Source organism: Triturus cristatus, chromosome 2_2 (assembly GCF_964204655.1).
Source record: "Triturus cristatus chromosome 2_2, aTriCri1.1, whole genome shotgun sequence".
Lineage (NCBI taxonomy): Eukaryota > Metazoa > Chordata > Amphibia > Caudata > Salamandridae > Triturus > Triturus cristatus.
Window position 1 is genome coordinate 1,158,050,467 of NC_140582.1, and position 26,655 is coordinate 1,158,077,121.

A 26,655-nucleotide genomic window follows, 5' to 3' on the forward strand; every position below is an offset into this window, starting at 1 on the left:
GAAAGGCCTTAACAACTGAATTGTGAGAAACGCGTCGGGCCGGAATACATTAGTATGAGATAGACTATTTAGGGAATTACAGAATGTTTACATGTATATTATCAATTTATAGGATTTTACCCATGAAAGTTGCGTATTGATGAATTTTAAAATGTAATAGATGACGATGTATTCTCTTTTTATATGTTTGCTTTTATGATTTTAATGCTCAAAATCGAATAAAGCTCGTTTTGATTTGATTGATTGATTTGATTTGACTGAGTGAAAAGTACTGCACTGTTTCCACGATCCCTGAGGGGTCAGGGTTGTCATGATCGATAGTTGCCAGAAACTATTCCCTCCTTGGTAAGAAAAGCTCATTGTGGCACTGTGAACTAGCTGATATACAGACTAACATATCCTGTGGGGGTGTCTGGAATCCGTCTGGACACCAATCCCTTAGTTTATGTTGTCTAAACGCGCAGATCCTATATAGATTTGTAGGAACTGTACGACACAGGTGCTTTGATAAGGTGATAAGTAGCCCCTAGGGTGAAAGAAACATTCTGGGAGGGGAGGGCTCTGCTTCATAGGAATGCCAAAACAAGGGGGAGGGGTTGTAAACAATAATCTTCAATAGAAGGAGGAGACCGACAGGAGAAACCAGTTTCATTTGCACCCCTAGTCTTTGAACCCAGCCAGATGGCAGATCTAAGGAAGGAATTTGCAGATGCCAGGGGGAGGGAGAATATGGAGAGGAGCCATCCTGGAGGTTGGGTTAGACAGATCTTGCCTGAATAAGTATTTGAGAGGGGCAGTGCCTTTCACATTTGTTGCTTGAAACAAGAGGAAGAAGAAGGGTCCATGCAGAGAACGGTTTTTGTCCAATTGGATTAGGGGAATTGATGTCCCACATTTTTAAGGACCATCTTGGAGCTTCTAGATCCTTGGAGTAAGTTTTAAACACTTTAGGACCCTCAAACGAACTTCAGGAAGAAGTTTCAGAAGTTTGAAGAACTTTGGAGTAACTTTGGATAACCGCTCCATAAGTGAACCGAGTCGACCTGGCCAACCAAGCCGCGAGCTGGCCTGTTTGTCCTCCAGGTTCGTCTCACTGAAAAGCTCCAGAGGTCCGACTTCCAGAGGTTGACCGGGAGTTGATCGAAGCACAAATCCGGCCAACTGAAGAGCATCGAGAAGCTCCATAAAAGTTGCTAATTACGATTGTAGAAAAAGTGATCGAGACCAACCGCGAGAGTCAAGCTGCCACCTTCAACCGCGAGCCGGCCTGGATCTCTGCTTCATCCTGCTGATAAGTTCCGGAGGCCTGACTTTCATATGTTTGACCGGGAGCTCATTTCAAGGCAAGCCGGCAAACCCTCACCAAATCTGGACTGGCTGAGAGCTTCAAGGAACCCCGGGAAGAAAAGCTCCAGATAAGTTTCTAAGTCAGAGGGTAAAAACTTTGACCGATGCCTACCGTGAGGTGTAGCCAAACAGAGCTCCATCACTGTCAGCCTGAAACTTTGACTTTGTCCTGGTCTAGCACGACCAGATGTCCCAATAGGCGCTATAGGTTTCCATGTGCTATATAGTGCTAAATCTTTAAAAATTCATATCTCGTTCTGTACATTTATTTTAGTTTTAGTGTCATTTTAAAGATAAAAATATTTCCTATTTTTATAAATTGTTGTTGGATTTTTATTTTGTGTTGTGGTTTAATTATTCACTGAATTTGTATTTAAATGCTTTACATACCTGTCTTTGAAGTTAAGTCTGTCTGCTGGCAACCAAGCCAGCTACCAAGGGTTGAGCATGGGAATAATGTTCTAACGACTTATTCTGAGCCCTACATTGTGTTAGTGGCTTTATTGCCAGTGGTAGATAAATATTTACCACTACTAATAATCCACTTTCCAACAACTATTAATTGGAAATAAATTTCCTTAATTTCAGTCACTGATTCTTGGACCTTAATGTGTAGCCAAATAGGCTTCATGAAGATTGCATTGTTTTATTATTGCTAAATCCCTTTGCATCTCAGTCAACCTAAAAAGATCCATCAGATGATAGATTGTAAATCATGCTACTGTGAACTCTCACTGTAAACAAATTAAGATATTCCACACTCATAACTGTTTGGGTGATCGCTCCAAAGTGTGGTTTTTATTCCAACCAAGGGCTGGTGTAAATCTCTTTACAGGATTGGAAGGGAACGGATCACCCTCAGACTTGTTGGTTGTTCAGGTGAAAGTGTTTCTCAATAGGGTAAAATATTGTCCTTGCGAAGAAACAAAAAGATTGCCTTTGCAAAGGGCATCATATCTCCTTTTTGTTGAGTTTTCTGCTATGGAAAACTCGTCACATCTTGAATAGGATTAACTTACTGAAAGCATACCTGGACACCTGCACCTGGTTTCCGCTTTCTCATAATATTTCTGTGTACATTTATGAATTTCTGCAAGACAGTAAATTATATTCAGGCAGAGGTGGAGAACCCTGCCTATTATTTGCCAACTTTCTTTGTAGATCAAGCCCGGCCTCTTCTTGGGTTGACAATAGTACAAAGTGGTGACATGTACATTCTTACATTGGTCACAGAAAGGTCCCTAAAAGATCATAGAAGAAATATATTTACTTGAATTTGGCATAACCGTGGGTGGAGGGTATACAGTAATGAGATGGAGGGATAAGTTTGAGGTAGCTCATAATAAAATATTAGTATACAATTAACCTTTAAGTCCACATAAGGTCCAGGCCAGTGCATAATTTGAGCTGGTGGTTTCCGGTGCTCGGCACCAGCACTTAATTGTTGACACCGGCGCTTGTGACAGCCTGCCACAAGGTGGAGCTGTCTGGCTAATTAAGGGATGGTAATAACAACAGTTAATTATTAATTCAATATACATTAAAAATGGCTATTACATGCCTCCCAAACCATTTGTATAGCTTTGGGGGCCTGAAATAGTCTGAATTGTACTTGTAGGAGTGTGATGGCTAGTAGTTGTGTTGTTACTATCATTGGAAGCATTGCAAGGGGCAAAGTGTGGTGGAAGCTGCAGTGGCCTCCTGATGAGAGTCCTGGCACTTATTTTTTTCACAAATTAGGCTTAAGCACAAATCCAGGCTATTGTCATACAGTTTATATCACATGCACCTTTCTGGGGGACGTTACCTCTTTCTTGTTCAGCAATGTTCATGTATGAGTCATAAGGAGGTTTATGAACCTTTCTGTATAGTAGGAAGAAGGACCTACCTCAGAGTGGGGTGTTGGGAATAGGGGGACAGCCTGTCAATGGAGAAGGAGCAGCCAAAAAGGAAGGAGAATAAAAATTCAACCAGCGTGCCCAGGATACTGAGGCATAGTGAAGTCTGGAGGTGAGGTCAAAAGTTTGGTGGGGTGGGTTATGTAAAAGGTGAAAGTAGATCAATAATGATATTAATAATTATAAATATTAAGGTAATCAGGGAAATGAGAGCGGGGGGGAAGCCTGATGATATTGGGGAGTCTGACACCTTGGTAAGAGGGGTTTCATCTGAGGAGGTTATCTAGTTGGCAGGTAGAAATGTAGAGGGTTAATCCGTTGTACACACAAGATACCAGGGGCCTGGAAACAAAACGGAGATACCTCAATGAAGTGGTTGAGTCAGTCATGGGGTTGAATAGCGTAGCATTAGTAGAGAGAACAAAAGGAGGAAATGTTGATGTTCAGATGCATGTGAGTTTTGCAGAAGTACTGTCTACAAAGATGATGGTGTGAATGAGATATATTGTAATTTCTAGAGGGGTGAGGGTGCACATGTAACTTAAGTATAATCTAGGTTGGTGACGGGCAACTATAAGTTAGTGGAAGTAATGTCTGCAGATGTGAGGGTGAAAATGTGTCTAGTGAAAGAGATCCAGAGTGGTGAGCTTGTAGATGTCAGAATGATCATGGATTGTAGGTGAGCTGCTGGGTAAGAGAAGGGAGAAGCTATAGATGGTGCCCAATGCTGACTGCATGCCTTCGTTGGGCAAGTAGACAAGCCATGCTGGGGTTAGGAAAGAGAATGATTTCATTGAAAGACCAAATCAGGGTGATGGTATTATGTGTTAGTAATGAACATGAAAGTACTGCCATTATTGAAGAAGGAAGTATCAATTGTGCAAGTGTGGGTCTTACAAGATGAGGCAGGAGCGGCCCGTGCAGGTAAGAGCGGTGGGGCAGGTTGGGGAGGGAGTCGACATATGAAGACGAGGGAAAATGAAATTTTAAAAAAAGAAAACCACTTATTGTGCAAGGTTAGTGGTTTTCGTTTTTTGAATTTAATTGTCCCTCCTCATCGTCTGTCGACTCCCTCCCCACCCCGCCTCACCGCTCTTAGCTGCACGGGCCGCTCCTGAGATGTGGATGAAGTTGTTTGCTTGGGAGGACATTATAAAATGCACACCTGAATCTGCCAAATTAGGATGCGCTAAATGTAGTAAACTTGTGGGTTTCCTAGTTGATAACAAGAAACAATCCACACTGTACCCGCTCTGCATGGCAGATGAGGTGCCGGCTGCTGCTGATCAATTGGTACACGCAGGATGGCCTCAGGAAGGATAGTCGGTGACATTAGATTAGTCTGATGAATTTGTTGTCAGACAACCTCTCCATCCTCTCTGTGACTATCACCTCCTCCTCATCATTACTCATCACACATCCCTGTGAGCCCACAAACACTTCTAAGTCACAGACACATTTAAAGGGCAATGTTTCACTTCAAACTGTGCGTTGAGTCGTGATCGGGATTCAACACTGAGGACCGTATCACATAGAGTGAGCATTGCAAGTGGTAATTTAAGCTACGGTCTCTGGCACTTTTGGGCAGATTGGGTCCTTAAATAGTTGAAGAGCTGGAGCAGCGCTATTTTACCACCCTAGACATTGAGAAATGCTTGCTTGTCGCAGGAACCTTAAGGGTATGTGCTGCTTATGGCTAGAAATGTAGAATTATTTGTTGACTCTTGAAAGTAAACAACAGAACATAACACAATAACTTAGCCGGATCTGGTGGCTTAGTGGACTAATGCGCCCACTTTATGAGTCTGTGTTCCACCTTGTGGTCACAGGTTCAAATCCTGACAAGTCTACGCAGCCTTTCGTCCTTCTGAAGTCGATAAAATAAGTATCATTGAGTTGGATAACAATAAACATCTCTTATCCAGCACTAAGATACCCTTATGGGTGAAAGTGCGCTTTGCAAATATATACGTTATGTTTACATAACACAAAAACATTATTAAAACAAAAAAGGGCACAACAAAAGAAACAAAGTGAAACACAACATCCACAGCACAGCTGCACATTGCAATAATGTAGTAAAAAAACAGCGTCCCAAAAAACAACGGAATACATCACCACAGTAACAAAATGCCACACAACAAATATGCACAATCATTCTTGTCACGAATTATCACCTCCAGAAATCAGCTTTTATAGTGTGATGGTAGAAGGTGTTTGCACCTAGCACTGCGTTACTTATGTCAAAAACCATGAAATAGCGCAAGTGAGAACTTTTGGCGATCAGGCCCTAATCGCTCAGCATCGACTCCACCGCACCACGTTCATGTTGTCCATTTTCATTGAGTGTACACAATGTGTATTCTTTGTATTTTACTATGAAGTTACTAGTAGTCATGATAGGTGACATTAGGCACACTAATCCTGAGCCTTTTTTTCCATTTTGTTATGTAAAACTTTGCATACCTAAAGAGCGCCCTGAAAGTAATTTGGCTCAACAAATAGGCCCCAATCGCAAGTGGGGGCAAGGTTCATGAGATACTCATTGGTTCCTGTGAGTACATGCACTCCCTCTGCTTCTAATTTGCACGAAATTGGCGAGGTGGGAACTCCACACCCATAATTACTGGTATCCTAATTTGCAATTATGAGTTAAGCCCCACAGAATGGGGAATAACTGTGTTGGTTGTCAGAGTATTCTCTTTTTCATGGGGTTTAATGCACACTTTGGCCTCCTGCCCTAAGCATGTAGTAAAAGTTTCTGGGAGCTCCAGTGTTGGGCGGGGGAGCAAGAGGTGTTGGAGGTGGGCGGAAGAGGGAAGGGGAAGATGTCACGGTTGAGTGAGGACTTCTGTGCGTGCACGGGCTGTAATGCAGCCCATTCCCAAAGCGATTTTACCAAACAGAAGTTTTGGCACCAAAATTCGAGTACGGTGTTCCTGCACCTGGAAAATCCAGTTATGGGAACTCTGTCAGTTGTGATGGGTGAAGCAGAATTCAGCACAGGAATTCTGCTCCACCAACTAGTAATTGTAGGTAAATACCTCTCATTCCATGTTTGAACTCAGAAATAAGACAAAACATATGGAATTCTGTGCCTACCACACCAAATTCCACATCCTAGTAATCACTGGGCATTTTTCACAATTCAGTCTACAGGTTTGTCCTGCTGAAATTGTCCAAGGGCTTTTAACTCATCCAGTAATTACCAGGGGGCATATCAGCAAGGGCCGGCGATAATTATCGCTAAGCGCACTTAGCGCTAGGATAATTATCGCCGGCTAACGTGGAATTTTATCGCTGAGATGCCGTGCTATCAGCAACGCTTATCTCAAAAGCGATAAAATTCCTCGCGCTAACAGCCAAAAGTGAGATTATCGCTGGAAATCCAGCGACAATCTCACACATTTTGGCGTTAGCTTGCTGATAAGGCAAGGCATACTTAGCCATTATATCCACCTTACATTGGATATAATGGTTAAGTCAGGGTGAAAGCAGGCGTAAGGAAAGTAGCGTTAACTGTACTTTTCTTATCGCTATGCCTGTTAGCGATTCCCTTGATAATTGGAGAAATGTCAGTTAGCGACATTTCTCCAGTTATTTTGGGACGGAACGCCCACTTTGCATCTCATTAGAGATGCGAAGGTGGGCATTATGGGAAAGGGAGCTAAATCAAGGAATCACGCGTTAGCGTGACCTTGATGATTAAGCGATAAAATTATCGCCGCTTTTCTTCCGAAAACGGCCGCAAAAGCGGCGATAATTTTATATCGCCGCCTTGTAGATATGCTCCCAGGTGCGGTCAAATCTACTGTATTTAGCAATCTGTTCCATATGCAAACAGAGATTGTAGAGAACGAAATGTACCACCACACTTGTGAAGGCCTGAGGGGAACTCTGTTATATGCCTTTCACCTCAATGTACAAAGGTTTTATTTCAACCTCTAGTGGTGGGTTTTCCGAGCAGTGCTAATTTAACATGACAAAAAGCACGTTCATCTCAATGACAGGGTTTAATCCTGTGTGGCCGGTTTATTTAAACTCCGTTTAACAGCATGTGGCATCGACGTGAAGCATAGGTTTCTCTTAAATGTGGCTCTGGTTCCAGGTAAATGTTTGGAAAGAGGCTGGAGACCTTAGCCTGGGTTTTGGTGAGAGTGTAGAAACGTTGCAGTATCTGGTTACTTGTCATTGCAACTGGAAAGTTGGAAATATATGAATAATCAAAAAAAAAATCTTGGTGAGTCGGTGAGTAATAATTCCAGTTGAACTTTTTTTAATAATGATCAGACCTGGCTCCTCTCCTGTAAACAAAGAGCTGGAGGCACCAAAAAAATATGAATGAAATAACATGCCTTGCACCTAGCATTATTGTCATATTTTAAAAAAGACTACTATCAAAATACCATAGGGTAACTCTGTGAGGTGTCCCTTTGACCTGATAAATTACTTAGCAATATATATTATCTGTCACTAGGCACTAGGCCCTCAGGAAATGTATTGATATGAGCTTAACCTGTGCCCTGGCAGTTCGCTAAATTTGTCAGGATCTCCATTATAGATACATCCTTGACTTACCGCGTGAAAGGGGGCATGCAGTGGGTGTTGCGCTGGGCGTACCACCGCAACACCCATCTTAAGGTGGCGAAACGAGGAGAAATGCTTAATTTCTCCTTGTTTTTGCTATTTCCATGTGTGCTGCCTTGTGCAGCACAAATGGAAATAGCAAACGGCCAGAGTTTGTTTATGTACAGGAAGGTGTCCCTTCCTGTACATAAACAAACCTTTTAAAAAATGCCGTTTTGTAACTTACATGTGTGCTGCATGAAGCAGCACACATGTAAGTTACTAAACGGCATTTTAGGTTTGTTTATGTGCAGGAAGGGACACCTTCCTGTACATAAACAAACCTCCCTGCTCATAGACACCCTTGCACTCTGGTGCAAGGGTGCCTGCATTGGCGTTAAGTCGTGTGACTTAGCGCCGTCGCAGGGGGAAACGCCAGGCTGCACCACATTCTTGAGAATAGGTGAGAGGTGTTAAGCCAAGGAGGCTAACGCCTCTCACCGCCACTTCCTCGTGAATATGCCCCTATGTGTCTTCTCTCTGAGTACTCCTGGGGTCCCTCCCTTTCCACGCGTGCAGTATGTGGTTCTATTGCTAGGATGAACAGGAGGGGCGACAAAGAGCTGCTCTGTTGAGTCCCTCTGCTCACCTTCCAGGTATGAGATACAATATAGTAGTTTTCTACTGGTCGTTATTTATTCTCCTAACCTTACCTCGCTTAAGACCATGATCAGAAAATCCCAATATAATGCATCAAATGTGTTCTCCAGGTTTACGGGGCTACTGAAGTTTTTGTGTGTTTGCCAGTGAGTTATTCAGTAGATAAAACAGGTGCTTAATATTAGGTGATGTGTTTCTATGAGACGCAAGCCCATATTGCTCGGTGTGTAGTGGTGTAACGCATACTGATGCCTAGCGTCAAGCCCCTGTTAGAGTGCATCAGTTTTGGCAACACTTGCGAGATTCTGACTGCCAAGATTTTCCCCATTAATTTACAATGTAGATTTAACATGTCCAATAGCCGGAAGGACCGGGCGTGTAAGTTATCTTGCTGCAGTTTGGACAATGCTACTGTAATGGCTCCTCTTGTTCTTTTAGGCATGAGACCTGTATCTTTTGCGTCTGTGTCCATCTCCAATAGGCGGGGTGCCAGTATTCTCTGGTACTAGGTCGCATGAAAATTGACAGGAAGTCAATTACTACAGTGTGCTTTGCCCTTAGCTACGTTTTCCATAGCACCTTTCACCTCCACCAGCAATAAAAGGGTGTCAATTTATTCAACCTGTGTTGGGGACAGTTTCTTAAGTCTAGCTCCTCCAATTTAATTTCTCAGTCCATTTGGAGCCTGGTATAATATCTGAGTTTATGAATGGAAAAATTGCTCAGCGTATCATTGTTGTCTGTTTACACGTATAGTATGTCTCCTTTTTCATTCTTTAAAGCAGCAATGGGTAAGTCTGAGGTTTATGATCAGATGAGCCATACGATTTGTTGACCTGCCTTAACATACGTCTTACGACATCTGCCTGAATAACTTTTGAAGTGAGAAATTGTTAATCCCTCTATTAGTTTTGCATAATCAAATTTATTCCGATTCTGACCTGTTGTTCCCATCGTTGTATATCAGTTTCCAATTGTGGGGCAACTCTAGTTAAGACCATTTTCACTCCGTAATGTTTTAAATCATATTCCCCTTATGTATACTTTAAAGGCTTCCTATTCAGTCAGGGTCTTAACCACTGATAACACAATTATCTGTTAAGTGTATCTTCATATGTTCTCCTATGTCGGCCCTAAAGGCTGTGTCTAGAAGGGACTCTACCCTTAGTTGCCACATGGATAATGATGGCAATCATCTGCCCCAATTAATCATCAACATCAGTGGATTGTGGTCCCCTAAAGGTCTGCCCTGGTATTCTATCAGTAGTGTTTGTGCCTGTAGATGGGAGTTCATTGGGAACATATCTAGTCTGGAGTGGAGAGCATAAATAGGGGAATACAAATATATTCTGTTGCGTGGGTGGGAAGCCCTCGAGCATGATCCTGATGCTGGAAGATCTACCTGACCTGCAGGTGTGTTGCGGTTTCTCATTTCTCAACCATACCTTTGTGTAGCTGAGCAGATACACTGCAACAAAGGATCATGTTTTAAACCCAGGAAATGAATCACACTACAGTGTGCATCCTTGAATACAGATCACTCTGGCTTGTATAGGTCGAGTATGCGGTTTGTGTAGGCTTCTGTTCCTGAAGAGCGCTGTGCATTCAACAAAATGATCCCTCATCCCTTAGACTTCATGCAATAATTAAATCTCTTCTCAGAGCTGATAATATGTTGATTAGGATGGCTTTAAGGGCACCATCCTGCCCTGTGGCACAGGAGAGAGTGAATAGGAAGTGATTACCGCCCATTCTTCACTGTTCACGCCTTGCACTGAGGGAATAATTGGCCATTCACTCTGTGTTGACTCTTTGAAAGCTGCTTCGGAGTCTTATGTATTTATTCTGCACAGTGATTTCGAATAGAGAGTGCTCAACATGAAGGACCTGCTGGGACAAGTGTGACATCACTTAGGAGACCTGCATTTCTAGTGTGGGTTTTGAATATTGGTAACTTCCCAGGCAATGATACCTTTGAGAGGTTTTATTCAATAACAACTGAGTTCAGTTCCAGAGAAGACCTGGCATAGGAAAGATAATGAAGACAGAACTGATAGAAAGCATAAGGAAGGTTACAACTTGAAGTGTATAGCAGGTAAAAGACAAAGGAAACAATAAAGTGACAAGGAAGTGTCCATGATTCCCCAAAATACATGAAAATCTCTAGGTGTGCACAACTACGCACTGCACTCAGTTCACAAAGATTTCATTCAGTGTTTTAGAATTTCCTTTGCGCTGGTGTATAGTATTTCACTCGCATCTATTTCCTAACTCCATGTGAACGGATTCTCAGAATATGAGTACACCTCCAGTCTGATTTGCTAGGTTAAACTTACACTTTGTAGTAAGCTTACTACTGTTTTGGTATTCACAATCCGCAAATTTATGTCTACTAATAGCAATTTGATGACTTTGCAGACTACACACATTCAAATATTGGCATGTCCTATCTTTTTATGTGCGGAGTCTCCACAGTCGTAAATCTTCTATTAGTAAAATGAAACTCACAGTTTGTGAATGCCCCAAAAAATGTAATTTTATAAAAGTGTAAGTTTACCTTTGTGAATCAGGTCCTACGAGTATAATTTTATGTCTAGTAAAATTACTAGTCGTAAAATTACACCCGTTTGAAAATACCAAAACAGTAGTAAACTTACTACAAAGTGTAAGTTTAGCTTTGTGAAACAGGCTCAGACTTTTTCCACTAATACCTTGCATCTACATGCTGAAACAGGGCAATTCTGTGCACTTGTTATCGGTTTCTGTGGCATTTACACCTCATTGTAAGTTAAAACTATAGCTAATTGGGGGTGTGGCAAACAAAATGGCCGATCAGGACGTGCTTTTGCCGACCTCCGGCTGAAAGCTCCATCATACTATGAATCTGGCAGACCGAAGGCTCGGACAATAAATATACCTGTTCTCAAGGAGCTGCATACACCCCGGCCACACATCTGAGGAAAATCAGGAGGACGATCGGCCTCTGCACAGCTGCTATCGACCCTGGAAGTCTCTGCAGCCGCCTCAGTAAAATGGCACCTGCTCGCTGCTGACCGGCCCTGGGATCCCCCCCCCCCCCCAGGGGCAAGGATCCCCTGAGAGGATACACTGCAACAAAGGATAATGTTTTAAGGGCAAAGATCCCCTGAGAGGAGTTCGGGAGGACTATCGGCCTCAGAGTCCTTGCAGTGAGAAGGAGGGGCTGTGCTGACGCCCTCGACCTGATACTGGCTTGGCCCTGCCGGATTGCGGCGTGCCCTGGACGTAGTTCTCCCTGTTCCCAGGTTGGCGCGGGAAGCCCGCCCTGCGGCCGAGGGGCTTGGAGCCACCAGCGGTGACAGACAGACGATGCTCCGCACAGCAATCTCAGGTGAGCCGGGTGGTCGCGGGGCGCCGCGCCGCTTGGTGGGATTGCCTGGGGGCCACGGCGGAGGAAGGCAGCGAGCCACGGATCGTCCCCGTGAGACGGACTGCCTCAGAGTCCCGGGCGGCAGCGGCCCCCACAGCAGGATCCCCCGTGCTTGGTGGATCCGCCCTTGCTCCCCTTTGAGGTGGTGCTGGAGCTGGGTTGGGCCAGGCCATAGCTAAGTGGACACCTTATGCCCCAGTGGCCTGGTGGGGCATAGTGGTGCAGATTGGGGCCTGGAAACGGCACCAGCGGGGCCCGTCGAGACCCTGAGGCCTGCATGTGCAGACGAGTGACCGTCCCCCTCCACCCTGCCTTAGCGGGGATGGGCTGCAGTGGCCTAGCTGAGGAGGCAATGCTCTGATGAAGCGGGGTCCCCCTTCTGCCACCCCTCAACTGTGTGTGATCGGTACTGGAGACCCTGCTTGGCCTAGACGGCTCTGACCACGCCAACCCTTCTTTGTTGCCTGGACGGAGTTGAGGCTGGTCGCAGTGGGGGTGACGGGGCGTTCTTTGGTCAGGAGCCACGCTGGGCGGTTGTCCATCAGGGGTGTGTGAGGATTCCCCTCCCCACCGCATGAGCCACTGGACCCAGCCGTACCGCTGTTCTTCTAGTGGCCCACTGCTGTATCCCCAAATATGGGCAAGGATAAGGACCCGAAGCTGCCGCGCCAGGTGGAAATGGATCGACACACAAAAGTAATCACCCCCTCCGGAGGAGCGATCAACCAGCCGCACCGACACGGACACTCTTCTCCAGGCGATTCAGTCCTCCAGAATGGCGCTGGAAGGGAAAATAGGACAAGTAGGCACGGAGGTGACGCTCTTGAGACAGGATCTGCGCAACCTGGCAGCCACAGTTACGGAATCAGACACCAGGTTGGGAGAGAAAGAGGATTAGCTTCAGAAACTCCGCAAAGGAATGGCAGATCTTCAGGCCTCGAACAAAGACCTCCAGTGGCGCGTCAATGATGTGGAAAACAGGGTGAGGCGTAACAACCTTCGCTTTCTGGGATTTAGAGAAGGCATTGAAGGGACAAACACATCGGACTTCCTCTACTCTTTGCTCCAGAGCACCTGCCCGACTGATAAATGTTCTACTTGTTTTGTTATAGAACAGGCGGATAGGGCGCTGAGGCCTCCCCTGGGTGCGCAACCGTGCCCCATCATAGTCCGCTTTTTGAACTTCCTAGACAGGGACGTGATCCTCTGAGAGGCACGGAAACTTGGCGATATAAGGAGTGAGAATGCATGTATAATGATTTTCCCTGATTGCAGCAGGGAGGTTGAGAAGCAAAGGCGCACCTTAGATTCTGTGAAGGCGAAACTCAGGGATCCCAAGATTCATTATATGCCTCTATTCCCTGCGAAACTGAAGGTGCTCTTCATGGGAAAGACCCATTTCTTCCAAACACCAGAGGAAGCATGGCAGTGGATTGAGGTGCGGCCTGTCCTGAAGCAGATGGAAGCCTCGTCACGCCGCAGTCAGACAACGGCGAGGAAGGACCCGAAACGTCCTGGTTTTCAAAGAACACTGAGATCCAGTGCAAAACCGGAGAGAGCGCTTACAGGAGGCAGCGCTGTATACTACGAAAGGTAGTGGCTCGGTCAGACGGCAAAGTGGACTCTCATTGGACTCTCACCTGTCAGCCGGTTCGCACACCATCCGCCTCCCTAGCCGCCGTGAACCTGGCACAGAGACGGACACTAGGGATAGCACGTCTGGAGATGAGGGAGAAGACCAGCCCTCTCAACGTCCCTTGGTCGCTGAAGTAGTGGCAATGGAGCAAGACGCAGCAACAGAAACTCTGGCATTGCAGGGGGAGCCCCCTGCCTCGCACTCCTGAGTAAGAGCCTTGGATACTTGCCGTGGGATCAGAATGGCAGAGTTGGTTGACTGGATATCCCCCTGCTGAGCGACTGAAGAGCTCCATCCCACCACAGGCGAAAGGCCAAGAGCGGCCACAGACTTGGGCATTGGACTGCACCTTTTCTCTCTCCTTCTAACTTTTCTTCTCCCCGCTCTGTCTTCTCCTCCCCCCTTTTGAGATCCTCTGTTCTTTGTACTCGCTCTGTCTTTTCCTTTCTTTGCTTTTGTTTCTTTCTTGGGGTTCTTTGGAGTTCGAACTTGTAGCATAAGTTTGGGGTTGGGGCGGGCGACTGACCTCTACCACCCTTATGCACACCCTCCGGGCACCTGGCAGGGGGTATGGTAATGGGGGGGGGGGGCAGGGGTTTCATCCATTGGCAATGTTGTTCTGATTTATTGTTTTCATGTTGAGGTACAGTCACAGGGTCCGCAGAGCATACACAATCAGTCAAATTCCATATACAGGACGTCATCTTACCGTACAGGTATATATGTCCCACCACTACACTATAGCCTGTTAAGATGGGTTCGGAGAATAGCCCCTTCACGGTGCTCACTTGAAATGTAAACAGCCTTGGGGACAAAATTAAACGAGGGTTGGTGTAGTCTTTCATAAAACACACCCACCCAGATGTGGTACTGTTACAGGAAACACATCTTAAAGGCACGAAATGCAGGTTCCTAGCGTGGGGGGCATATACCGTTCTGGCACATGCGGGGTACAACTCTGGCTCTAGAGGAGTCACCATCCTGATTAAAACGTTGCCTCCCTTCAATGTGAAGAGCACGTGGATAGATCCCCAAGGAACCTATGTTGGAGTGACAGGGTCATGGGGTAGAAGAAATGTTACCATCCTATCAGTGTATGCCCCACCAAAATTACAGCCTAAGACACCACACCGGGTGACGGACATATTGCTGGGGACACCGGCGTTGACACACATAATTGGGGGCGATTTTAACAATGTCATGTACGTTCCTGCAGATCGTTCGCGAGAGTATGTACATCTGCCTCCGGTCACACAATTAGCCCGTCTTGCTGACACTCTAGGTTTGATGGTTGTGTGGAGACACTTGCACCCGGGGGACCGACAATACTCGTACTACTCTGGGGCTCACAGGGTCTACTCGAGACTAGGGGTGGGCGGAATTTACGCAGTCGCGAAATGCAGAGCTTCGCGTAACGGTAAAAAATCTCCCCGAGATGCTGAAATTCCCGCGAACACGTGGAATTGCTTGTTCGCGATGCTTTTTTCCTGTTCGTGAACGCTGTTTGCGTGCTCGGGGGGAAATATCTTGCAAACATGCATTTTGAGAACGCGAACAACCAAAAAATTCTGCGAAGGCGCGGAACGCAGAGTTTTGGGCAATTCCGCATTCTCCGCGGAACGCGCAATTACCCAAATTCCGCAAGTTCTGCGAGTGGAATGGAATTTACCGCCCAGGCCTACTCGAGACTAGACTATGTATTCCTCCCACACGGTGCAATACAGAACATCTACGAGGCGGTTTGTCTGACCACTCGCCTCTATATGTTCGGGTGGGTGAGAGGGCGGGGTGAGAGGGCACAGGCGGGATGGGGGGGCTGGAGGCTGTCTGCATGGGACCTACAGACTAAGGAGGTGCTCCAGGGCATCCGAGCTGACATAAAAGTCTTTTTTGCGGAAAGTCTGGGTTCTGTGCAGTCCGGAGTGGTGCTATGGGAAGCGTATAAAACAGTTTTAAGGGATAGGGCTCAGAACCCTATAGCCTGGGACAAGAGAAAGGCTCAGGAAGAACTCACCACACTGGAGGCCCAAATTCTTACCCTGGAAAGAAGGAACCTTACACAGAGAGACTCCTCAAGTTCAGCGACAACTAGCAGACGCAAAGCATCAATACAGGGCTCTGGCCATGCAGGAGGCTAAGGGCCATATGCATGAACACATTTTTCCCTAGACATAGAATGGGCAAAACACTTTGATGCATCTGGCCCTAAGGCACAAGCCCAGGTGACCCTACATAGGTTGTATGATGTGGGAGACAATCGGGCAAACTCCTGGCATGGCTTAGTCATAGGGAGATGGAGGCCCGCTGGGTGGAGAGTGTCGTGGACCCCCAGGGGATTTCACAGACGCATGATAAGCAGATAGCGCGGATGTTCGCATCCTACTATCAAAACTTCTATGAAGCCCGGAATCTGAAGGCCCTCTCGGACATAACAGACTACCTAGCGGACATTCATACCCCGCTACTAGATGAGGATGATAGAGAGGTTCCGAATTAAACCGATGGACACATGGGAAGAAAAGATCTCGCTATACGCGGATGACATTCTGCTCTATATTACTCATCCGACCACCCCAACTCCTACCTTGTTCGCCACCATGGACGTATATGGGTCTTACTCGGGGTACACCATTAACTGGCATAAGTCGGTAATCTATAGTCCAAGTGTTCTGTCCTCTTAGTCTACCCTCCTGCAGGCCTTCCAGATAGCTCATACTGGGTTCACCTACCTAGGGATTTACCTCACCACAGATAAGAGCCTCTCCTACCAGAGAAATATCCATCCGGTAATAACCAACTTTACAGGAGATGCACAGAGATGGAATCCCTCTCTCTCACAATTCTAGGCCGGGCTGACAAGTTTGAAATGATCACCTTGCCCCGCTTTCTTTATGCACTGCAGAACACGTACTTCCCACTTTCCAGGCAGACTTTTTGAGCCATTGATGCAGAACTACTCCTCCTATGGCTTGGGAAGCAACCGAGGATCGCTTTGACTACATTGCACCATAATCAATATAATGGGGGGATCCCGCTGCCAGAAATAGAGGCCTACTACTGGGCGGAACACCTAACCCCGGTGAATGACTGGATACACGTCACAGTGGACCGTACCACCTACTGGTTGGAAAGGGAAACCATGGCGAGTCGTACCTCCCTGCATTATCTCTATGGGGACGGGGAAGAGGGCAACTTCTCCCAGCCACCCATGCCACGATAGACGCATGGGAGAGAGCAACGAGGGCAATGGGATGGGATTGCAAACCAACTAAGCAGACGCCTCTTTGGCATTGATCCTGGCTAAAAGAAATCCAAAAACTGAGGGGCTTTGAGGGGTGTGACGCCATAGGTATCTCTACCATAGGAGACATCACGGCCAAGGGTAAACTGAAGAGTTTCCGCTCGCTTCAGATAGATTTTGCGCTTCATACCTCCCAGTTTTTTAAATATGCGCAATTTTGGCATGCCTGGCAGGCAGAGACCTCACTCTCCTCATCGCTACCAGAGTATGCACCACTGGAGGGGCGCCTGCTACAGGAGAATGTGTTTACTAAGGCAGTATCATTCACATACCGGACATTGAATAATAATACTCCAGACAGGCTGGGCAGATTGAGGGAGACCTGGGAGCTGAACTTGGGCGCACTTGAAAACATAGACTGGGAAGCAGCCCTGATGCACCATCGGGAGGTGGCTATTAAATCCCATCTCTGCCTCATCTTATATAAAATACTCCACAGAGTCTACTATGATAGGGCCCGACTTCACTGAATGGGCCGAGCTAGCGACCCTAGTAGCCAGAGATGTGGCTATGAACAGCGAGATTTCTATCATATCATTTGGGACTTCACCGTAATACAGACCTATTGGGAGAAGGTGTTTGGGGAATTGAACAAGGTTCTAGGCACAACACTACCACTGGACCCTAAATTCATATTGTTGGGAATACCCAGAGATGTAGATTTGGGCCGACCGCAGCTCATATTCGCCCAGTTAGCCCTGGTGGTGGCAAAACAGGATGTAGCGCGAACTTGGGGGCTGCAATCGTGCCCCAGCTCCGAGAGTAGTAGACAGGAATGGATATGTACATGGCGGCAGAGAGGGTCACCTATAAGGCAAGAGGGTGCCCGAAGAAATTCTGGAGAGTACAGGGCAAATGGAAGGCATATTATGGCCTAGATGGGGGGCTGGGTGATGGTTAGCGGGCCTCTGAGAGGTCCCTTCTTTACCTCCAACAATAGGTCTCGGCTCTCTAGTTTTTTTTAAGCATTCCAGATGGGGAGGAAACATGGAGAAATGTGAGTTGGTGGGACTTGAAGGTTCACTACACCCTAAGGGGTATGATGTGGGATTATGTGCTGTATGGACTGTTTATGTATGTCTCTGTACGACTGTAACCAATTTTGTTATGGTTTCCTTTTGTTTTGGTTTTTGGCAAAATATAAACAAAAACATTTTTCAAAACAAAAAAAACTATAGCTAATTGCTCGAAAAGGCATCACAAGTTACATAAAAAAATATATCAGGCCTAATTTGCAATATTTGAGCACATTCTTTGGGTACATAACTTCAACTTAGGTGCAAAAATAAATTCATTTGCACATCCAAGTTCCCATTCATAAATGATAAAATTCCTTAATCACAATGTTTTCTTTCTTATAAAAAATCAGTATGATGGAATATTTACATGTGTGGAAATCTATTTGGTGCATCCATCTTCAGGCTTGTGGGCATTCACCCAATTGCATGCAGCTTTCCTTGTAGGTCTGCCCCTGGCAGTATTGGACTGGGTGATTCTGGTTTATTAGGCTTGTTGCTCATCACATCATCTGGGTCCACTAGTCTGGTTCCAAGTGCTGGCAGGGTGCCCTAAACCACAGCCACCGCGGGAGGACTGTTCAGTGAGAACTCTAACGATCAGTGGTATAATATTAGGTATATTGGCGCCCCTCAGGAGTAGTAACACATATATTGGTTAAAAAACAAAAGGTATCGAAGGAAGGTGCTGGGAGGTGAGGAGAACCACCAACCTCCCCCAAAATGCAGCCGAGGCCAACACACAAGAAAAAGCAATCCCCAGCACACGTCTACAGTGTAACGCCACTTATAACTGCAAAGTATGCACAAAATGTAAAACAGTGTTATTAATCCTTTGTTTTCTTTCTTTGGGGCATATCAACAACAACCGGCGATAATTATCGCTAAGCGCACTTAGCGCTAGGGTAATTATCGCCAGCTAGCGTGGATTTTTATTGCTGACGCTAACTGCCTAACGTGAGATTATCGCTGGAAACCCAGCGATAATCTCACGTTAGCTTGTTGATAGGGACTCACAAACTTAGCCATGATATCCACCTTCCATAGGATATCATGGCTAAGTCAGTCCTGAAGCAGGCGTAAGGAAAGTAGCGATAACAGGGGTTATCGGCGATAATTTATTATTGCCTCCTTGTAAATATGCCCCTTTATTCTTGCATCATATCATGATGTCCTTTGTCAGCCAACACGTGTTTCATCGCACACAATGGGAATTCGTCCTGTGACTTTCTCAAGGCTTCAATATCTTTGGTAAAGATCTTTCTTCTGTAGTAATAATTTCATCCCACATGGGAAATGAATGATATCCGTTCTCAGGGGCAGATTTACAAGGAATTGACACATCTGCATAGATGCATCAGTTTCCTTGCACCAGCGTCAAATGTCCTTGCGCCACCATGGATGCGCTGTATTTACAATACAGTGCTCCATGGCGCAAGGATTAACAGATGCATCAGAAATTCTGACGCATCTGTTGGACCCAAAAGTCATGTATTGCTGGAGTTGTGTCGCAAGCACGACGCAACTCCAGCAATGTCTTTTGAGGCCTATACTTACTGTACTGCGCCACTCTGTGCGCCTACTTCAGGCTAGCGTAAGGTTTTGACGCAGTGGTGTCCTAGAAGTGGTGCAGTGAAATCTTGTAGATTACACTGCGTCACTTTTACGAGGCCTTCCTGCGTAGGAACACCCCCCCTCCATACATTATACCTGACGCAGGTATAATGTGATGCAGGGCTTTCAAACGTGACGCATCTCCATAGATGCATCACGTTCTAAATAGGCTGCATTGTTTGCGCCGCCATTGCATCAACAAAACTGACGCAACGGCGGCGCAAATCTTTTGCAAGGGGCTTGTAAATCTGCCCCTTAGAGTCTAGTGTCCTGCGCCACAATAGTGATGGATCTCAGTACGATCCACAATTGCGACCTCAATCGAAGATGTATTCGTCTGTAAATCAGCCCTTCCTGTACCTCGAGTGCGATATCATTCATTTCCCATGTGGGATGAAATTATCACCACATAGGAAAGATCTTTACCAAAGATATTGAAGCCTTGAGAAAGTCGCGGGACGAATTCCCATTGTATGTGACCAAACACGTGTTGGCTGACAAAGGACTGGTCAGTGACATGTGGATGAGGGTCATGTAAATCTGGAACTGGACCAACTGATGTCACATTAACTTAAACTGCTTTGGAGTAGTGGACTGTTCCTTCCTGAGTAAGATCCCAAAACTTTAGTTCAGGCACTTTACCTTCCTGACTGGACTAATGCAATTCCTCATTGGCTTCCCGAACATGCATCTGTCCCCTTTACATTTAACCTTGGAGGATATATATGAAGAATCAATCTGGGGAAGAGTCGCGAGGATTTGGACGTGACTTCTACCAGAACTCCAGATCACCCCGGGGGGAGATTTGTTATGTTTTCACGTAGCGTACTGCAGCAGCCGCAAATGAAAAAGAGAGAGGAGGGGAACACCCAGTTTACTAAAATAAGGCACTCTCCTCCCCTCTCCCTTGCGCTGGTGCTGCAATCAGCTGCTGTGCGCCACGGAGAGGGTGTCTCTGTGAGTATAGCATAGGTTTTGTACTAGAAGGGAATTCCTCCAGTACAAAATACTATGCTTAGAGTAACTTGAAGCCTTTTCCCACTTTGTATGTGTACTGTACAGTGCAGCACACATGAAAAGTCGGAAACAGAAGGAGACATTTAAGCATTTCTCCTTCATTGCGCCTACTTTGAAAGAGCACAGTTTTCTCACGCTAAACCCTGTTTACTTTGATCAGTAAACCTTGGGTGGTTACATGGGAACGCCCATGCACCACCCTTGGTACGCCCCAATGGCTATGCACTGCTTTGCATTACTTTTCTGGTGGGACAGAGCTCTATTTGATGTGAGGTGGGTCTTCAAACTGACCTTATAGCTCTCAGCAGCACTCTTCCCTACAGAATGGCTGATGCCACACTTACAGAGAATTACAGCACAGGGCCCAATTAGATGCTGCACTTTAACTAAGTGTACGTGTGATGTCACTCATGCCAACCACAAGAATAATTACGTGGGGCTGCATAGGAGCATTCAGTTCAGAGGGAAGTCTTGTAGCCCGCTGCTGAGTGTAACACTGGTTGTGAAAGCACCTGAACCCCAAGGGCCTATAACGAGGGTGAGGGCTTTTAACAACAGATATAGGCAGACAGAAGGGCTATAAGGCTATTAGAGCATTCCACTCACTGAGGGTGGAATGTTATAAACCTAACAAGGAGAAATTGAAAGATAAACATTAGAATGTTGGACCAGAAGGTCTATATTAGCCATTATAAGCCCTGAGCCACTTCATTGTCTTCAACAGAGATCCCAATATTCTAATGTTATAATATAGCCTCATAGCCCACCATACCATCTTTAAAGGCCAGCTCCAGTGTTAAAGGCCCGAGGCTCAAAATGTTCTAATTAGTAAAACAAAGGGCTCGCGGTTGAAATCGCCACGGGCTCTGTGCGGCCTTTGTCCACAGCTGTTGCCGTGAAAGAGAAACATTGGAATGTTGGATCTCTGGGCTTTCACCAGCCATTTGAAGCCTGGAGGTACTCCATTATCTTCCATGGGGCGATCAATATTACAATGTTCTAATAAATAGTACAACATTTCCAGTTCTTTGTGCTCATTTAATGCCCTCCTCCCTCAACACACAATCATATACTGAATTTTGAGCACAGGGCACCAGCTTCCACCTGCCCGCACTACGTCAACAAGCAAACAGAGCAAACATGAGGGTCTCCAATTATCTCAAACAGAGCTACAAACTGTTTCTGTGTATAGGAAGCACACCCCACCTACCCTAAATGCAAATGCTGGGGGAAAAAGAAAAAGTTGGAACTCTTAACGTGAAGATGAAACGGTCTATGGAAGATGGTGCTGCGACACAGGGAGACAGTCCTACAACCTGAGCATGAGTGGTTGGTCTGCCATGGTGCAGAGGGAGGAATTATGATAAGTAAGAGAGTTCAAGGGGTTTACACAGCAGCTGCTTAGATGTTTACCCTGCGTGAAAGCTGTTTCACTTGCTGCACCCTGAAAGGGCAGTACTGCTTATCCTGCAACTGAATGTGGCACGGTTTCCCCGGCCCCGTGAGAAGGCGGTGGTATTACCAGTCCAGTGAGCGAGGAGGCAGTGATGTAACAGCCAAGTGAGATAGGAGGAGGCGGGGTCATTAGCCCAGTGAGTCAAGAGGCAGTGGTGTGTCACCAGCCCTGTGAGCAAGGAGGCAGTGGTGTCACGACCCAGTGAGTTAGGAGGCGGCGGTGTCACCAGCCCAGTGAGCAAGAAGGCGGTGGTGTCACCAGCCCAGTGAGTGACGAGGCAGTGGTGTCACTGGACCAGTGAGTGAGGAAGTTGTCACCGGCCCAGTGAGTGAGGAGGGAGTGATGTCACAGCCAAGTGAGACAGGAGGAGGCGGGGTCATTAGCCCAGTGAGTCAAGATGCGGTGGTGTGTCACCAGCCCTGTGAGCAAGGAGGCAGCGGTGTCACGACCCAGTGAGTTAGGAGGCGGTGGTGTCACCAGCCCAGTGAGCAAGGAGGCGGTGGTGTCACCAGCCCAGTGAGTGACGAGGCAGTGGTGTCATGGACCAGTGAGTGAGGAGGCGCAGTGTCACCGGCCCAGTGAGTGAGGAGGCAGTAGTGCCACCAGCCCAGTGAGTGAGAAGGGACTGGTTTCACTGGCCAAGTGAGTGAGAAGGTGGTAATGTCACTGGGCCAGTGAGTGAGGAGGGAGTGGTGTCATTGGCCCACTGAGTGAGAAGGTGGTAGTGTCAGTGGGCCAGTGAGTGAGGAGGCAGTAGTGCCACTGGCCCAGTGAGTGTGCAGGGAATGATGCCACCAGCCCAGTGAGTGAGAAGGCGGTAGTGTCACTATGCCAGTGACACCGTGCCAGTGAGTGAGGAGGGAGTGGTGTCACTGGCACAGTGAGTGAAAAGACAGTAGGTTCACTGGGCCAGTAAGTGAGGAGGTGGCTGTGTCATCAGCCCAGTGAGTGAGACGGTGGTGGTGACACCAGCCCAGTGAGTGAGAAGGCGGTGGTGTCACTGCCCAGTGAATGAGGAGACGGCTGTGCCACCGTCCCAGTGAGTGAGAAGGCAGTGGTGTCACTGGCCCAGTGAGAGAGAAGGGAGTGGTGTTATTGGGCCAGTGAGTGAGGAGGCAGTGGTGTCACTGGGCAATGAGTGAGTGAGGAGGCGGTGGTGTCACCGGCCCAGTGAGTGAGGATGTGGCTGTGTCACCGGCCCAGTGAGTGAGGTGGCAGTGTTACCGGCCCAGTGAGTGAGGAGGCGGTGCTGTCACCGGCCCAGTGAGTGAGGTGGCAGTGTTACCAGCCCAGTGAGTGAGGAGGCGGTGCTGTCACCGGCCCAGTGAGTGAGGTGGCAATGTCACTGGCCCAGTGAGTGAGGAGGTGGTGGTGTCACCAGCTCAGTGAGTGAGGAGGCGGTGCTGTCACCAGCCCAGTGAGTGAGGGGATGGTGGTGGAGCATCACAAACATATTATATGCCTATGAGTCATACAAGTGTATAAATCCATTTATGCGCAGAAATCAAAGTTGCTGCGCTGCGTGAAAAGGAAAGAGCACAACAGCACCATATCTACTAAGAAAAGGTGCTGTTACACTCTCCTCTAATGCGGGCGTACCTTGGACTGCCTTGCACCAATTTTGCTTAGGTTTTACACTGGAAGGGTGCCCTTCCAGCACCAAATTCTATGCATTGACAAAGATTAACACTACCACTTTGTATGTGTGCTGTCTTTTCTCCAACTTTACGCCTGCCTCAATGATGTGTAATTTCTTGATGCCAATGCCTTTTAACCAAAGTTAGTAGATAGGGATTAGTGTGAAAATCCATGGGTTAGTGCATGTGAACCTCCACATACCACCCATGGTATACCTCCTTGATGTAAACTAGAGCATACTGCTACTTTGTGTTAAGTTAAGGCTATAGTCCAACAAAGCTCAGGATTTGGGCTGGAAAGAAAGCCCCAAAACAACACTTTGCACCAGGTTTGCACCACTTTTGTGATGCAGACCAGGTGCAAAGTGTTAGTAGATCGTCCCCATAAACGTAACACAGTGATTGTGGTGTCAAACTAATAAAATTGTATTGCTACCCAAAGTCACCCTTTTTAGCATCCTTAGAATAATGAAAGATTGAGGGAAAAACAATAACATGTTAGGTTTTGTTATGTTTAATGCATTTAGTATAGCACTGCGATTCACCCCCGATGGGGTATCTTGACACTGAAGCGCAAAACCTAGTAAAAGGAAGAGAATGGAGGAATAATGTGAATTAAAAGAGCCACGTTTGAAGAAGCTTTTTAATACGGGCAAAGTCAAGTCAAGCAGCAATGTGCAGAGGTCGTTTATTCCAATGAAATGGGCCAAGATAGGAAAGGGAATGGCCGTTGTAATTGGCTGTGTGGATATGAAGGGTACAGAGCAAGAGCTGGTCTTTTGATCTAAGAATTCTTGTGGGATGATTGCAGTGAATTTTGTTTTGGAGGTGTGCAGGACCCTTGCCTGAAAGAGATTTATGTATCAAGCATAAAACATTGAAAATGGGATGTTTCCTGATTGGAAGCCAGTGAAGAGATCTCAGAGCAGGCTCTGAGGGAGTTCGGGTGGGGGTGGAAGTTTGAAGACAAGGCACGCAGCAGTGTTCGCGTGCTAAACCTATGCCTTTAAATTTGCATGTAGCACTTCGATGGCAGTTCACAGCTCAGTAAACTGTATTACCAAGTTACAAAAAGATCTCTGTGACAAAATCAAGAACCCACTGAGCTAGCAACATAACTAATCTGTGATCTGCATGTCACACGTTCTGCTTCGAAGCAGCAACACTTACCCTCTGTGCTACAGTTGCACCACTTGAAAGCCAGAATGTTGTGAATTAGGAGGAATATATAGGTAGAGCACTCAAAATCATGTGTTATTTAATGGCCTAACAAGTATGGGCCTTATCCACAAGAAATGATGCATCGCTACGCCAAGGCAGCAATGCATCACAATTTCTTGTGCCTGCATCAAAAATCTTTAACAAACGCCATGGATGTGCCGTATTTACAATACGGGACCCCATAGTGCAAGGTATCAAAGATGCATCATAAATCCATAGGTAGGATGCTGCAAGGCATCCAGCACAAAAGTGGAGCATTGCTGTAGTTGGTCATAAGGCTGATGCAGCTACAGCAATGCGTCAGATATCAGAGGCGATGCATCAGCTTTGACTGATGCAAGTAGCCTCATGTGTGGGGACCAATGTAATAGAGGGGCATATTTACAAAACTGCCATGTAGACCTGGCAAGTGCACCCTCTTGCCAGGCTCAAACCTTCCCTTTTTCTACTTCTAATGCACCCCTAATGTAGGCCCAAGATAGCCCCATGGGCTGGGTGCAGTGTATGTGAAAGGTAGGACATGTACTGGTGTGTTTTACAAGTCCTGATAGTGAAATACTGCCATTTTCGTTTTTCACTATGGCAAGGATTATCTCTCCTATTGGTTATCATTGGAGCTAGCTTGTAACATCTTACAAAGCAAACACAAGGAGATGATGGACAGAGCTCTGAAACTTTTCAGACACTCACACCCAGTTAGAGATCTGGGTTGAATCCATCATCATTCTTTAGCTCACTTCGCCACCTCAGTTCAGACCCAGCTAAATGCAAATCAGTCTTGACCCTGTGCCTCATGAGAACAGTGCAGCGCAAACTGCCATACCGGGTCTTCCATGAACAGGAAACAAGCATCCTGGGACCGGTTTCTAGGTAACAACCTTCATCAGCAAGGCTAGCTTGAATCCAGTGGCAAAGTGAGCAAGGGACCCACGTCTGGGTATACCCTGCCAACTTAGGGCGAACAAAGCAAACACAAGAAGATGATGGACGGAGCGCTGAAACTTTTCAGACCCTCACCCCCAGTCACACATCTGGGTTGAATCCATCATCATTCTTTAGCTCACTCCGCCACCCCAGTTCAGACACAGCTATATGCAAATCCTTCTCCACCCTGTGCCTCATGGGAACAGTCCAGCCCGAACTGCCAAGCCATGTCTTCCTTGGAACGGAATCAAGCATCCTGGGACTGGTTTCGGGCTAACAGCCCTCATCAGCCAGGCTAGCTTGAATCCAGTGGTAAAGTGAGCAAGGGAATAAACTGGAATGGCGTGACGTGCAAAAGAAGAATGGATTTAACCCAGATCTGTGACTGGGGGTGAATGTTCGATTGATTCAGTATTCCTTCCAACATATGTTCTTTTTACTTTTTAAAGGATGGCTTTTTCTTGCCTTAGCCATTTGGTGCCTGCGGCCTGTCTTAACTGTCATAACTGGGTGTGGGTGACAGTTGGGCTGTTTTTATTCCTCCTAGATAGCCATACCATGGGAGCTTAAATGTGACTGGATGAGCCATTACTGACATGATTGGAGGGAGATGCTAGGCCCAGCCTCACTCACACCTGAATAGGCTGTGCTCTGCATCCACACAAAAAGCTGCATACCCCCATGTAAAGAGTCTTGGACGAGGGCCAGGATGGCAGGGCATCTGTGCACTTCAAAGGCATGCTTCTAGAAGCTTCTCCCCACTTCAGAGGCACAACTGTGTACAAAAGAAGGACCTCAGACACCAACTCTTCAGTACACTTCCGGACCTGTGGATACTCTGCCAAGAAGCAGGACTGCTGTTCTGCTAACAGGGGCATAGCTTGGTAAGTAAGATGGGGAGGTGGGGGTGAGCTTCAGATTTCCCGTCAATCATGCTGGCATATATTGTCCAA